Genomic DNA, 14,415 nt, shown 5'->3' on the forward strand with positions numbered 1-14,415 from the left:
TCTCCTCTTAAGTCCTTTACCAGGTCATTTATCTGATCTCTGGATGCCTTCCCTATAAGGTATCTGCACTTAACACCAATCCAACATCATGAAATAAGTTACAACATATGCCCTATCACCTTTTCTTCTTTCCAGAAAAGATTCTCCATGACTCTTGCTGTGGGAAAGGCAAAAAAAAAAAAAAAAAACTCTCTCCACCAAAGCCAGTCTTCTTTCCTAGCTCTCCTTCAAAAAGGAGTGACTAGCATGATGCCTGCAGCAGGTTTAAATCCAACCTGATGCTTGCATTCATTAGGGGAGGCAGAGTGGGCACTGCTTTTCTTGCTCCATGTAACAGAGTCTTCCCATGCCCAGTGATTGTACCATTATACCTCTCCCATCTCACATTCCTGAAATTGTGTGAGTGTGGGTAGGGTGGGGGGAAAGGCTGTGAGTCAGTGCTCGAAAACTTCCTGCCATCCATCTCTCTGTAGCAAACACTGACCTCACCTCCCTCTCCACCCCAGGCCGTAAAACAGAACTGTTCTTCTCCGGTAAGACCGAACAAACCATCCCTAAATCAAATGCTCCCTTTCAGCCTGGACTTCACCACTGGACATTTCTGAAAGATACTAAATTCTCTTCTCTCCCTCTTAAAAATCTATGAACCCTTCATACAGTACCAGCTATGGAAATCTTCTAGTTTCCCAGTGTCACATAACAGGAAATTAGATAATGTTTTGAAAGTGCTTGTATTGGGGAAAGGGTAGTTTCTATGCAGTGTAGTGTAGATGAACTTCTGTGATGCAGCTTGTAATTACCCCATCTTAATACAGAAATGTGACTCTGGCAGACTATAAATTCTTGCATGTAGTCTTTCATCAACACCATCTTTACATTCCCTAGAGTTAAATGTCTCAGCTGGTCTGGGGAATGAATGACCACCCAAAGACATTCCATTCTTTATTGCCTAATACCTTCAATCCAATAGATCAGACACTTCTTGGCCGCGTCTACACGTGCATGCTACTTCGAAGTAGCGGTGCCAACTTCGAAATAGCGCCCGTCACGGCTACACGTGTTGGGCGCTATTTCGAAGTTGAAATCGACGTTAGGCAGCGAGATGTCGAAGTTGCTAACCCCATGAGGGGATGGGAATAGCGCCCTACTTCGAAGTTGAACATCGAAGTAGGGCACGTGTAGACAATCCGCGTCCTGCAACATCGAAATAGCGGAGTCTGCCATGGCGGCCATCAGCTGAGGGGTTGAGAGACGCTCTCTCTCCAGCCCCTGCGGGGCTCTAGGGTCACCGTGTGCAGCAGCCCTTAGCCCAGGGCTTCTGGCTGCTGCTGCTGCAGCTGGGGATCCATGCTGCATGCACAGGGTCTGCAACCAGTTGTCGGCTCTGTGGATCTTGTGTTGTTTAGTGCAAGTGTGTCTGGGAGGGGCCCTTTAAGGGAGCGGCTTGCTGTTGAGTCCGCCCTGTGACCCTGTCTGCAGCTGTTCCTGGCACCCTTATTTCGATGTGTGCTACTTTGGCATGTAGACGTTCTCTCGCAGTGCCTATTTCGATGTGGTGCTGCCCAACGTCGAAGTTGAACGTCGACGTTGCCAGCCCTGGAGGACGTGTAGACGTTATTCACATGACATCGAAATAAGTTATTTCGATGTTGCGTGCACGTGTAGACATAGCCCTTATGAAAAACATTTTACTACATGGTACTGAGAAAGTTCAGCTCAATGATGACATTACCTCCTTGCTCTAGGTTAATTTAGGCCAAATCAGCTGTTTCTACATTCCAGACATATGCTCAAATGCCTTAAATGCTATGAGATCATGAGGGAATTAAGGCTGGAGCCAGAGCTGTAACTAATTTTTTTTCAGTTTTATGTCACAGCAGTGGTAATATTATGATATGGGGGTGTTAAATGTTAATATAACATACATGTTTTGCCACTTACAGTTTTATGTATCCATTAAACCCTGTTGTGCACAAAAGTTCAAACCATTACACTGGGGAAAAGCATGTAAAACCCAACAGGCAAATAATCTTGCATCGCCAATGTTTTGAAATTTCACCCTCAAGGTACTTTGGGGAATTTAACAGAGTTTTGTGATGTGAAACATCACAAGGACTGCTGTACAAATAAGCCAAAATAATATTCCTGAGACAGAAAAAATATTTAAGATGAAGTTCTATATTAAGTGCTCAAGACCACAAGACGGAAGATAAGTTTTATTACTATTTGCAATTTAGGCAAGAAAATGAATGTAAGGTATACAAAAAATTAGAAGCTGCATAATAAAAATAATTTTGTAAGACCATGAAGTCTGTGTTAGTCTTCTAAACTGGCCATGGGCAAACAAATCTAGTAGTTAAAAATATAGGAGTGGATCTTTAACTGATATAAAACAGCTCAATTTTGTTGACATTAGTGTGCTAATCCCTCAAAAATGTATTACTGAGCACACATTAATAAGGAAAAATCATATTAATTCCCATGGGACCTCTCAAAGTAGTAAATATATTTATTCAGAAGAAATATATACAAGATTTCACTCATAGGTAATTCTTACTGATGTGAAACTTTTGATTTCAGCATGAATTGAATATCAGGCACAACTTGAACATACTCCTGGGAGAAGAGTAAAAGAAAGAATAGCTATTACCATAACAATACTTCCCTCTTATAGTGCCTTCTCTCAGTACATCTCAAAGCCATTCAGAAATAGGTAGCTATGGTTTCACAGATAAGAAACTGAGGCGTAGAGTGGGAAAAATAATTTCTAAACTACCAAGTCAGTAGCAAAGCCAAGAATTGAACCAGGTTTGCTAAATCCTAAACCTTGTGCTAGCTCCTAGGTACAGATTGATGACATACGTAGAATAGTTAGGATTTGTGTTACTAGGTCCATGTGAAATGCATCCTACAACAATAAAAATCTTTAAAAATCAAATAATTCACTAATTCATATTTATATATAATATTTCAGGGTGTTTTGAAGTACCTTTTTGAGTTTTCCAAGAAGGAGAAAGGCAATGGAGATTTAACTATATTTTTAGCTCGCTCTTTTTTTTTTTTCCAGCTCTTTATTTCATCTGCAATATTCCTCTCTCATTCCTCATTTCTGCCCTCTAGGTCTTCTTATAAGAAGAAAGGCAAGAAAAATGCCTTTGCTTTTTGGTCACTCCAGCACTGCTTGCAGTGGAACTTAGAGGGTTCCCAGTGGTGCCAGAACTTCTGCATTGAAAGAGAACCTCAGAAGCAGCCTCTTGGAAAAGTGTGTAATACAAAGGCAGCTTCTCTTTGAAAGTTTTACAACTGAGGAAAGCATCATAGGTCTCCGCAGTCCTGTTGGCAGAGTTCTTTTTTTTTCCTTGATCTTTATCTTGCACTTTCTTAATTATTAAAGCGTTCATCTTGCACTTACTCTTTTCTGTTAGCTGGGCTGGTGGTCACTGAGGAACAGGAAAGATAAGAAACCATCAGAAAAGTATCAAAACAAAAAAGCAGTAAATAGCACTTTAAAGACTAACAAAATAATTTATTAGGTGAGCTTACGTGGGACAGACCCAGGATGTGAATTTTTTGGGTCATTATAGGGGCTTGTTTGCATACGTGGCTTAATCTAATTCTTGACTCCCTCCCGCCCCTCTACTCTTTGATTTGCTCACCTCGGTATTTTATTTTTTGATTTGTCAACCTTGATTACTATTTTTGGTTCTCTATGCCTTAAATATTGAGTCTGTTCTGGTATGGCTATGGTCTGAAGAAGTGGGTCTGTCCCATGAAACTAACTTAATAAATTATTTTGTTAGTCTTTAAAGTGCTACTTTATTGCTTTTTTGTTTTGATAGTTTTTAGACTAGCACGGCTTTCTCTCTGTTCTAATAATCAGAAAAGTGTTTAAGTAGATATTCGTCGCATCTTTTTCAGTGTTAGCTTCCTTAGACATTCCTCATTAATAAAGAAAAAAAAAGGAAAACAGTTGTATTTGCAAGAACTGCAAAGTGTTTCTTCTCCATACATTTGTACCCCAGTGAAAAATCCACCGTGCTCTCCAAAACCTAAAAAAAACATTGATTTTCTTTGTCTTTACATCTAATTGCTTCAACTACTCATGAAGACATACCGCATATTTAGTTGTAATCTGTAACAAATAGAGTTGAGGAAATAATTTACATGGACAAAATTATGCAGGAAATTTAACCCCTTTTTTCTTCTGGAAAAAGTGTCTGAGTCTTTCATTTCTTAGTTATTCAGATCCATTATTTTGCCAAGATATTTTGGTTTTGTTTTGTGGTTCTATTTTGTTTTCATTTTCACTGTGATTAGATCACAGATTGTTCATTGCAAATATCTAAAAGATGACCTCCAAACTGCCAGCAGTTTTTCTACATTGTAATTGACCACAAAAATCACATGGAGAGTTGTTTACATGTATTCCTGGTGAGATAGAGAAATTGTGTATTATAGTTTTGACAATCCAGTTCACAAATGTGGTAATGACACATTAGCTACGTCTACACTGGGATGCTACGTCAAAATAGCTTATTTCGAAGTAGCGAACTCGAAATAAGCTATTTTGACACGCAACTTCCACACATCCTCCAGGGCTGGTGCCGTTGACGTTCATCATCGATGTAAGAAAGTGCTGCATTGAAATGGGCCCCTCAGGGGAGCATCTACACACAAAACAGCCCCAATCAAAATAAGGGGGCTAGAAAAGCCTGTGGACAGGGTCACAGGGCAGACTAGCCCTTCCAGAGCTACAGCAAGCCGGTCCCTTAAAGAGCCCCTCCTAGACACACTTGGCCTGCACAGCACAAGGTCTGCAGAGCCGACAACAGGTTTCAGACCCTGTTCATGAAGCATGGACCCCCAGCTGCACCAGCAGCACCAGCAGCCCTCAGGGCCATCTCTGAGGCAGGGGTTGCCCTAATCAGGGGGGTCAAACAGTGGTCAGGGCGGTCAAACAGTGGAATAAATTGCCAAGGGAGGTTGTGGAATTTCCATCGCTGGAGATATTTAAGAACAGGTTAGATAGACATCTATCAGGATGGTTTAGATAGTACTTGGTCCTGCCATTAGGGCAGGGGGCTGAACTCGATGGCCTCTCGAGGTCCCTTCCAATCCTAGTGTTCTATGATTCTATGATTCTACGATTAATCAGCACCGAGCAGGAGGCAGCCCAGCACCTCCTGGAAAACGATCTCTCCTCCTCAGGGGATGAAGGAGCCACCCCAGACCATCATGGGGCCCTCCCGCCACCCCCCACCCCCCAGGCATGCCAACAGCTATGGAGGTATCCCACTAACACGGAGTGGTGGGAGCGCTTGGTCCTCAAGGAGTGGAATGAGAAGCACTGGCTCCAGAATTTCCAGATGAGCTGACAGACATTCCTCAAGCTCTGCCAGTGGCTAACCCCTGCCCTACGGCACCAGGACTCCCCTATGCAGCGTGACTTCACTGTCGAGAAATGGGTCGGCATCACTTTATGGAAGCTGACCACTCCAGACAGCTACTGATCCATAGGACAGCAGTTCAGTGTGGGCAAGGCCACTGTTGGGGCTGTTGTCATGGAGGTCAGTGGGCCTGGGAGGGGACCCTGGGGGAGGCAGGGCGGGAGATGGGGGAGGGAAGAGGCCAGGGGGCAGCTCTGGGGGGGAGAAGCACCCCCTGCACTCCCTTATGGGTGCTCATGTCCTCCTGCTCCAGTTGGTCCTCATGCTGAACGCTCTGCTGCTTCACAGACTCATGTGGCTCAGGGACCTGGATGCAGCCCTCTCAGAGTTTGCCAGCATGGGGTTCCCCAACTGCTTTGGGGCACTGGACAGGACCCACATCCCCATCCGCTCTCTGGAGCACAGTGGAGGACGCTTCCTGAATAGGAAGGGATACCACTCAGTGGTCCTCCAGACCTTGGTGGACAGCTGGGGCCGCTTCCAGGACATATATGTTGGCTGGCCTGGCAGTACCCATGATGCCTGGGTTTTTAGGAACCCAGGCCTGTGCTGCCGGATGGAGGAAGGGAACTACCTGCCCCCAAGGGATCTCCTTCTGGGGGACACCAACATGCCCCTCTGCCTCATGGTACATGTGGCCTACTCCCTCCAGCCCTGGATAATGCACCCCTACACAGGCACCTCAACACCAGCTGGGAGGGGTTCAACACCTGCCTGAACCACTCACACCAGGTGGTCGAGAGGACTTTTGGCTGCCTCAAAGGCCACTGGAGGTGCCTCCTCACCCGACTGGATGTGGGGCTCCCCAACATGCTCCCAGGTTGTGGGCATGTGCTGCGCACTCCACAACCTGGTGGAGAGCAAGTGGGAGGCCTTCATGAAGGGCTGGGCTGTGGAGTCTGGCATAGCCTACCCCCAGGCAGCTGCCACCCTGAGCCACCAAGCCAACCACTAGGGGATCTGGGTCTGGGAGGCCCTGTGGGCCCATTTTGACTAGGCTGTGGGGTGAGCACCAGGGGACCATCCTGGGGGGCCACTCATTGTCCCACCACAACCCACAACACACTAATGCCCCCACACCTACACTACTGTGCCCTGAGAGCAGGCGACAACACATTTTTGTTTTAAAAATAAACCTGAACATTATTTAAAACCAACAAAAACAATGGAATTTGTTACCAGTAACAGGGGAACTATATACATTGTGGGGGACAGCTGCTAAATGTGGGGTGGGACGCAACAACTTTTTACATCAAGGGAGGAACTATGTACAAAGGAGGAGGGCCTGGGTGGCCCAGTCCTTGGCCCCTTTCCCTACTGTCCAGCACCCGGCTTGGGAGAGGTGCGACCCATGCCTGGGCCGGAGGCCCCGTCGAGGCTGGGTGAGGGCCGGGAGGATCGGCAGGTATAGCCGGGCTAGCTCCTGAGCCCCATGGTCCTCCTCCTTGGTGGGCTCCAGGGGAGGTGGAGGGCGGCTGGGAGGAATGGCAGAATCTGCTCAGCAATCCGCTCCAGGGTCCCGGTGATCCGATTGAAAGTCTGCATGAAGGACCTCCAGGCCTCCTGGTGCCAGGCCAGCACTCGCTCCTGCAAGTGGAGGTGGTGCTCTTCCACTTTCAGGTGGTGCTCCAACACCTCCACCTGGTGCCAGAGGGTGGCGAGGACCTCGGGGTCTGTGGCTGCCCACTGCTGGCTCCATCAGTGGTGGGCTTGTCCTGGGGCTGGTCCCTGCTCTGTTGCCTGGCTGCAATGGCACAACGTCCCTGGCGGGCTGTCCAGTATGAAGGACACGGCAACCACGCTGTTGTGGCCCTCAGATGGTGCAGCTGTGGAGAAGAGTGGGAAAGAGAGAAGACAGCCATTAGTCTGGGCCCTGACCCGTGGCCTACGCCCCCCACCCCCTCACTGCTGGGTCTCCATCTCCTGTCCCCCAAGACGCTTGTAGTGTCCCTGTGGGTGACTCCCTTCAGAGGTTTTACTACCCCCTACCCCTGGGGATGGGGCGTGTGCTGTCTTGGGGGGCAGGTGCTGACGAGCTCTGGGGGACGTGCCACTGCTGTCCTGGGGCCAAGGTCTGGCTAGGCCATGGTGGGCCGGGGTCAGCTGGGTGTGGGGGGACACTGGTCGTATCCCTTGCCCCCACCCTTTAACCCGGAGGTGTGAGCCTGGGGTACATACCTGACGGTCCACTCCCATGGTCAGGGGACACTCGTTGGGCAGATGCCCTTCTGGAGCTGCAGGAGGAGAGGTCAATCAGGAGCCCTCTGTCACTGGAGCCCTCTTCCTTCTCCACTGTCCCAGGGTGGGCTCCTCTGGGGGCCCCTGGGGTGCAGGGCTGGCCTCTGGGATGGACTCTGGCTCCGGGGCCTGCTGGGACTCCTTGGCTGAGGTGTCAAGGTTGGCCTTTTGAAAGAACACCCAATTTCAAAAGCCCCGTCTTCCCAAAACCAAATGGTATTTTGAAATAGGCGCGGTGTAGACAAGGAATGGAGCCTATTTCAAAATAAGCCACTGTTCATCAAATGACTTTATATTGAAATAGGCCCTATTGTGTGTAGATGCACTATTTTGAAATCATTGAGCCCTATTTTGAAATGCATTTTGTGTGTAACTGCGCTATTTTGAAATAAGCTATTCTGGAATACCTCTTGCAGAATAGCTTATTTAGGAATAATGCTCCTGTGTAGACATAGCTGTACAGTCCAGGAGTAAATTAGGAACCACTGGGAAAAAATAGGCATGAATTGTAAATCAAAGCTGTCTCTCTAAATCAGAGATTCCTGGTGCAATGCAGCTTGCTTAGGACTATGCCTGAAGTTACAACCTACCCCATAATCATTCTGTGTGCATACTGTGCTGCCTTGCCTCTCCCTTCGGTCGGAAGGGTTAGGCTGCATCCACCTCTGCCAATCTGTGCTGTCTGGTCAGTCATTTCCCCCTTTTCCACAGTGAGGGCTTCAGTCTCTTTGGGGAAGGGAAGCCCAGGTAGTCTCCCATTGACCTACTGCCTCTCCCGCTTGCTGTCTTTTATAAATGTCATTTTCTCTCTCTCCTCTCCTCTTATCTCAGCCACCTCCACTTTCTTACCTTGTCCACCTGCTTTCTCTCTGTCCCTTCTCTGACTGGGACTGCTTTTTCTGGCAGTGAAACCAACTGGCCCTCATTAATTAACTCCAGTCACTCCCTAGCATCTTCACCTGGGGGCTTAACTGGATATTGCTCTTCTTCCCCTAGCCCAGGCTGCATCCCAAGCTGCCCTACACTCTTTCAACTTGGGTCTGTTGGCCTGACTCTGTTTCAATACATTGGCCTAGTGTAAATGGCATGGATGTTCAAATACTCATGTGAGACTCCAGCCCCATTCTTTGTGAATGTACCATGTGAGGTAGAATATTTGTAGACATATAAGTTTAACATTTACTGTCCTAAAATGATTTGCTGTGAATATGCCATCAAAGCTGAGAATGCTCATGGAAGCAACTTCACTTTCAAATCTGCAAAAATATTGATGTACAGAAAATTGTAGTCAGGACCTTTTCATCTTTCTCAATGACATTGAATTGTCAGTTCCTGAACATGTCTTTTTCATGGTAACAAGATGTACTGGTCTGCACAAAGCAGTTCCAAAACAGGACTGAATTTTGATAGGCAGCTACCTGAACAGGGAGATTACGGATGCAATATTTTCATTTATATAACTTTACTTCATAATGGTTTTGTGGGTTAGGAATTCAATTTTTCCAGGAAAAAATGACAGTTTGAGTGTTAGGCAATTTATATTTTATTACTAAACATACAATGATGCAGAGTTTATGTTAAATTAAAAAGAATAGGAAAGTGGGACAACTATCAGCACAGAACAAGTTTTACACACTAGATTTTGAAGGGCTGTTCAACTTAAACTCACTTGCTGTAACTAAACAACTGGTGTAATAATTTGATTTTTAAAAAGTTTTTCTCTTTTTGCTGCCAAGTAGCTTGGAAATAGCAATGATACCACTGAAAATGGTTATAGACATAAGCATCCTGAAAGAGATTTCACAGTTATGTCATGGCATGATGGGCCATACCAGGCCTTTGAGTCCCCAGGCAAAGGAATAGTGAAGGTGAGGCTTAGAGGCTTGTCTGGAAAGGCTGCGAGGAAATGTCCAATCAGGGTTGGAACTTAGAGGAGCTCAAGGGAGAAAAAGAAGATGGTTTCTGATGACGTTGGCATTCTGTGAGGAAGAACATCAGTCCTCAGGTAAGGGTGAGGTGGAAGGGGTTACATGGGAAACAGACAGAGGAGAAAGTAACATAAATTTCAGGTACTGTTATATTGCCCCTCCTCCAGGGGAGCTGAAGACAGGGGGTTGAGGTGTGTGTGATATGATGATATCTGTAAGAAATGTAAGTGTGAGGTGGAGAGTAGGGGGTGCAGAAGTCAGGGGTGAGGGGTGAGAAGGGAATGTAGGCAGAGGGTTGTTGTTGCGTGTGGAGCTGAGCATGAGTCAGGGTTGCCAGTGTAGGGTGGCTCAGGGAAGGGAGGGTGTGCAGGAATCAGGGCAAGAGGTTAGGGCAAGAGGGGGCTCAGGGTAGAGGCTGCAGTTTGAGGGAAGTGCAGGGGGCAAAGGGTGCTCCCTAAAGAGTTCTGGGGTGGGGGAGGATTGGGGTTGGGGCAGTCCTGGACCAGTGGGGGGGGCATGGCCCCAAGCCAGCTCCTTTCAACTCCTGATGCTTAGAATGGAGGTGCCCCACCTCCTCCTGCACCAGTCCAGCCCAGCTGGCTCTTACCAGAGTGGTGTGCTAGGGCATGCAACCTTGCATTTGCCTCTGGACATGGCCAAAAGACTTAGTGCGTTAACTCATGCCATTTCGTCCACCTGGTTTTGTAACGCACCATGACTGGGGACAGATCCTGTGAGCAACTGTGGCTATGGGAATCTCTACAGGGTCTGAGATGCCCATGGGTGAGTAGGGGCTGCAGTCTTCTCATTCCAATCTTACCCCAGAAAAGTTCTTCCAGGGGGAATTCGCTGTGCAGGGGAGGCAGGTTTAAGTGGGAGATGAAGGGTGGTGAGAATGGGACTCAACTGGTCTCAACATTATTGTTCAATCAACAACCTATTGAGGACCCTCTGAGTAAATTAATCATGATTCTATGTGGATTTAAGGGAAGCTATTATTTGGTATAAAACCCCTACCTGTGCCACATGGAAAATGGGAGAACCCACTCCTCTGTCCTTCCCACCCCGCTGCACAATGAGGAAATGTGAGAACAGGCTACACTAGAGACAATCTGGCCAACAACAGTAACTCCTGGAGAGGCACAAGCAAACCACTTGAAGTACCGAGTTCCAAATAAAGTTATTTTTTTTTCGAAATCTCCTGACTTTTCATTATCTTTTATTTCAATTCAGTAGACAATACAATGTTCTTTCTATAAGAGATAAGATAACTACAGATGCAATAAGTTGGTCTGAGGAACCTGTTGGTATGTGCAATAGCTCTGGGTTATTCTCTCATGAGAAAAAAGAAAGAAAAAGCTTACACATGAAATTTTGAAGCATGTCTAAAATAATCCATATTTGGTGGATTTTGAATCTACTCTTTAACAGAAATCTGCAGGCTACATAGCAACCAATGGAGATAAACTCAGAAATGATGCTTTTGTGTTAATCCTGTATTTTTATGGATATTGACTATAAAAATAATCAAAAATGTTATTTTTGTGACTTATAATTTTCGTCTCTATACCTCACTATAGCTATTTCCAGTAAAAAAAGAAAGAAAAAGACTTTTGCTTCTATTGGCAATTCAGAGAAATAAATTTGTATCTAAGGTGCCTATACTGCCTTCATCACTACAAAAAGCAGCCAATTAGCACTTTAAAGACTAGCAAAATGGTCTATTAGTTGAGCTTTCGTGGGACAGGCCCACTTCTTCAGACCATAGCCAGACCAGAACAGACTCAGTATTTAAGGCACAGAGAACCAAAAACAGTAAGCAAGGAGGACAAATCAGAAAAAGATAATCAAGGTGAGCAAATCAGAAAGTGGAGGGGTAGGGGGGAAGGTCAAGAATTAGATTGAGTCAAGTATGCAGACAAGCCCCTATAGTGACTCAGAAACTTCCCATCACAATTTAAACCATTTGTTAATGTGCCGAATTTGAATATAAAAGCCAGCTCAGCTGTTTCTTTTTCCAAAACGGTGTGATAATTCCTTTTCAGTAACACACATACCTTTAGGTCATTGACAGAATGCCCCATTCCATTAAAATGTTGACTAACTGCTTTGTGGATCTGGAGTGTTTTGATGTCTGTTTTGTGCCCATTGACCCTTTGTCTAAGGGAGTTAGAAGTCTGTCCAATATACAAAGCATCTGGGCATTGTTGGCACATGATGGCATATATGATGTTCGTAGAGGAGCATGAGAAAGTGCCCATGATTCTATGAGTAACCTGGTTAGGTCCAGTGATGGTATTTCCAGAGACAATATGTGGACAAAGCTGGCAGCAGGCTTTGTTGCAAGGAAAGGTTCCAGGACTGGTATTCCTGGGGTATAGACTGTGGCTGTTAGTGAGGATCCTCATAAGGTTGGGAGGGGCCCAAAAAAGCCAAGAACAGAACACCACTGGTCATCACCTACAGCCCCCAACTCAGACCACTGCAACGAATTATTAAAGACCTACAACCTATCCTTAATCAGGATGCCATACTCCAGAAGGCGCTGGGTGACATGCCTGTTCTCTCCTACAGACAACCTCCCAACCTTATGAGGATCCTCACTAACAGCCACAGTCTATACCCCAGGAATACCAGTCCTGGAACCTTTCCTTACAACAAAGCCTGCTGCCAGCTTTGTCCTCATATCTTCTCTGGAAATAACATCACTGGACCTAACTAGGTTACTCACAGAATCACAGGCAGTTTCTCATGCTCCTCTGCTAACATCATATATGCCATCATGTGCCAACAATGCCCAGATGCTTTGTATATTGGACAGACTTCTAACTCCCTTAGACAAAGGGTTAATGGGCACAAAACAGACATCAAAACACTCCAGATCCACAAAGCAGTTAGTCAACATTTTAATGGAATGGGACATTCTATTAATGACCTAAAGGCATGTGTGTTACTGAAAAAGAATTTTCACACCGTTCTTCAAAGGGAAGCAGGAGAGTTGGCTTTTATATTGAAATTCGGGACATAAACACATGGTTTAAACCGGGACGGGAACTTTCTGAGTCACTATAGGGACTCGTCTGCATACTTGGCTTAATCTAATTATTGACCTCCCCCCCACCCCTCCACTCTCTGATTTGCTCACTTTGATTATCTTTTTCTGATTTGTCCTCCTTGCTTACTCTTTTTGGTTCTCTCTGCCTTAAATATTGAGTCTGTTCTGGTTTGGCTATAGTCTGAAGAAGTGGGTCTGTCCCATGAAGCTCACCTAATAAACTATTTTGCTAGTCTTTAAAGTGCTACTTGACTGCTTTTTGTTTTGATTTATCCTTGATTTTGTTTCCACCTGCTGCATAAAGTACATGGCCATATTTGTGGAATTCCTACTGAATAGTACTATGAAACCCCTTTTTCAATTGCTCCCACGGGGGAAATATGAGGAAGAAGGTGAGGGAAAAGCAAAATCACAATTAGCTTTGGGAAGGAAGGAGGGAAGTGACAGGCAGATCTGAGGCCTTATCTAGAATAGGATTTACTAAGGCATTATTAGTTTATATTAGCCAATACATAAAAACTGAAGATGATTAAAAGTCTAGTGTCGAGAAGATACCCTCGTTAATATGTACTAAATTGGCTGTTTTAACTCCACTAGTTTAGCACATATTAAAGGTGGTTCACCTTATCTACACTAGACATTTAGATCATATTTTCTTAAAACCAAGACGAGGCAAGGTCAGAAGAAACAGAAGGGCCAGGGTAGGAGCTAGGATGCACAGAAAGCGTTGAAGCCAAAACCAGCATTGGCTTGAAAAACAGGGGTGCTAATGAGCCACTTTGGCAGATGCTAATGAGGCAGTGCTATGCATATGCAATGCCTCCTTAGAATAATGGTGGCCACATGTGCTTCAAGAGTGCTGCTTTCAAAACACACGCCGCTGGTGTGGACTGGAGCCTTTCAAAAGGACACCCCAGATTTCGAAAGCCCCTTCTTCCCAAAACCAAATGAGAAGAAGGGGCTTTGGAAGTCCAGGGGTCCTTTCGTAAGGCCCCCGTCTACACCAGCAGCATGCATTTTGAAAACAGCAGTTTCGAAACTCATGCGGCTGACATTATGCTAATGAGGCGCTGCATATGCATGGCAGCGCCTCATTAGCACCTGACAAAGTGGCTTATTAGCATCCCTCTTTCAAAAGGGGCATGCTAGTATGTCCACTGCATATCAGAATAAATCAACTGCTTGAGGGGACCAGACAGCTGGTTTCAAGCTTGAGGAGTAGAAGAAATGCAGCATCTCAAATCAGAACCTTTATTTCTCTGGAGAGATGGAGGCCTGCTCATCAGATTCACACAGGTGCTCCCTCAAAATATCTTCCTGCCAGAGGGATGTACATACTTAGTATAGGAGTGTACTTTTCAAGTTGTTTTTGGTGCTGGGAACTTTGCACAATTTTTATGCTTATGGCATACACAAAACAGTTAGCTATAAACTTTAAATATTGTTGCTGGAGGGTTGCAATGTAGCACGACTTCATTTCTTAGAATTCAGAACAGCTTACAAGATCCCATAAACAGAGAGATAAAAACGATATTCCCTAAAACAGAAATACACAGCTCATTCCCTCTCCATCCCCCTGACTTTGGCTGCCAACAGAGTGCTGCTAAGCTTGTATCACTAACTACCCTATAGCGCCTCTGTTAGCTTGCAAGCCAGACTGGGGATAACCCCTGACATGTAAAGCAACATGCCTATAATTTTAAGACCATTTTAATAGACTACAACAGCCATTCTGGAATCTCCAGAT

The sequence above is a fragment of the Carettochelys insculpta genome, chromosome 2, assembly GCF_033958435.1.
Source record: "Carettochelys insculpta isolate YL-2023 chromosome 2, ASM3395843v1, whole genome shotgun sequence".
NCBI lineage: Eukaryota > Metazoa > Chordata > Testudines > Carettochelyidae > Carettochelys > Carettochelys insculpta.